Genomic DNA, 2,310 nt, shown 5'->3' with positions numbered 1-2,310 from the left:
TGCTTCTTGCATATGTTGTTGATTTTTTCATCTGTTTCTTCTTGCTTCTTGTATATGTTGTTGATTTTTTCATCTGTTTCTTCTTGCTTCTTGTATATGTTGTTGATTTTTTCCTCTGTCCAGTTTATGCACTCTAGGACTCTTATTCTGAATTCCTTTTCTCTCACGTCGCATGCCTCTGTATCACTTAGCTGCTTTTCTGGCGAGTCCTCCTTTTCTTTCCTTTGGGGGTTTCTTTGTCTACCCATGTTTCATCTCACCGACATATACAGATATTGAGTCGTTCAGTGGCTGCTCCCTGGGTAGCAGTGGCTCCTCAGGCTGTGGTTGCTCCTTGGGCGGTTGTGGTAGCCGCTGCTCCTCCGTTGGTAGCAGGTCCTCCAATGGGTGCTGTTCACAGCTGTGGTGGCTCTTCTGGCTGATGGAGGGAGGCTTCACACACAGCAACTGTTCCTCAGACAGAGCATGTGGTGATCAGGAAGCTGCTGTTGCTTGGATCTGCTTTCTGTGGGGAGAACCAGGGCCCTTCTGAGTTCATGTAGTCGCGCTGCTTGAGAGCCGTTGCTTCTGGGTTAGTAGCCGATGTCTGGTTGCCAGTAACAGCCACTCAAGATGGCGCGGTCTCCCGCCAATGTCAATATTAAAGGAAGAAAAATTTTATTCTGTTACAGTAGAATTTAGAGGTTATTTAACAAAGGCTAACGTCGCTTTGCTGTTTCGGAATTCCTGAAACCTGTTGAGAAAAGCTTCCCTCATATTTAAAAGTGTTGTTTTGAAATAGCAAATGTCAATATCAGAATTATATTCTTGGCAGTTTCAACAGGCTTGGAAAGTGAATCAAAGTTTCTCTTTCAAAATCTCGAGCAAAAAGATAATTTGTTTTTGAATGAAAGAACTTCTTCTAACATCGAAACAACTGTTTCCTTTCCCCTGTAGTTTACGATTAAGATGATTTAGATGAGACATAATGTCTACCATGAAATAAAATTTTTGTATCCACTGATTGTTCATTAGTTCTGGATAGTGAACACCCTTCTCAAGGATAAATGCTTTAATTTCTGTTAATAAGGAAGCGAAACATTTCAAAATGTTTCCTCTTGAGAACCAATGTACCTTGTCACATAGCAGTTGATCTGCATACTCTCCATTTCAACTAAAAATTCTTTAAATTGGCGATGATTAAGAGCTTTAGCTATAATGGAGTTGATAATCTTAATCACCAATTCCATAACTTTGCAAATTTCTTCTGGAAATGTCTGCGCACAAAGCACTTTGTGGTGATCAGGAGGCTGCTGTTGCTTGGATCTGCTTTCTGTGGGGAGAACCAGGGCCCTTCTGAGTTCATGTAGTCGCGCTGCTTGAGAGCCGTTGCTTCTGGGTTAGTAGCCGATGTCTGGTTGCCAGTAACAGCCACTCAAGATGGCGCGGTCTCCCGCCAATGTCAATATTAAAGGAAGAAAAATTTTATTCTGTTACAGTAGAATTTAGAGGTTATTTAACAAAGGCTAACGTCGCTTTGCTGTTTCGGAATTCCTGAAACCTGTTGAGAAAAGCTTCCCTCATATTTAAAAGTGTTGTTTTGAAATAGCAAATGTCAATATCAGAATTATATTCTTGGCAGTTTCAACAGGCTTGGAAAGTGAATCAAAGTTTCTCTTTCAAAATCTCGAGCAAAAAGATAATTTGTTTTTGAATGAAAGAACTTCTTCTAACATCGAAACAACTGTTTCCTTTCCCCTGTAGTTTACGATTAAGATGATTTAGATGAGACGTAACGTCTACCATGAAATAAAATTTCTGGATCCCCTGATCGTTCATTAGTTCTGGATAGTGAACACCCTTCTCAAGGATAAATGCTTTAATTTCTGTTAATAAGGAAGCGAAACATTTCAAAATGTTTCCTCTTGAGAACCAATGTACCTTGTCACATAGCAGTTGATCTGCATACTCTCCATTTCAACTAAAAATTCTTTAAATTGGCGATGATTAAGAGCTTTAGCTATAATGGAGTTGATAATCTTAATCACCAATTCCATAACTTTGCAAATTTCTTCTGGAAATGTCTGCGCACAAAGCACTTCTTGATGAATGATGTAATGATAAGTATCTTGTGATTAATTTTTTCTTTCGAAATAGCAACAAACCCGTTTCTTACTCCTGTCATACTTTTGGAACTGTCTGTTGAAACTGAGACAATTTTATCGAGTGGAATATGATGTTTTTCAATGCACTCAATTATAGCATTTGCTATATCCTCTCCACGTGTTTGACCTTTGAGTGGCAATAATCCTAAAAGTTCTTCTTTAGGAC

At 39.1% G+C, this 2,310-nt stretch overlaps 1 long non-coding RNA gene across 1 annotated transcript in view; it reads left to right on the top strand.

The window, feature by feature from the left end:
• The first annotated feature begins 1,952 nt into the window (after positions 1-1,952).
• LOC106726078 overlaps positions 1,953-2,310 on the top strand; it is a 14,788-nt gene continuing 14,430 nt past the window's right edge. Inside the window, exon 1 of the long non-coding RNA XR_001362091.1 lies at positions 1,953-2,103. This is a non-coding gene — a long non-coding RNA (uncharacterized LOC106726078). The remainder of the gene's footprint in view (positions 2,104-2,310) is intronic.

This window comes from Myotis brandtii, unplaced genomic scaffold (assembly GCF_000412655.1).
Source record: "Myotis brandtii unplaced genomic scaffold, ASM41265v1 scaffold224, whole genome shotgun sequence".
Classification (NCBI taxonomy): Eukaryota; Metazoa; Chordata; class Mammalia; order Chiroptera; family Vespertilionidae; genus Myotis; species Myotis brandtii.
Note: the sequence above shows the minus strand (reverse complement) of the source record. Positions and strands in the feature narration are given on the sequence as shown.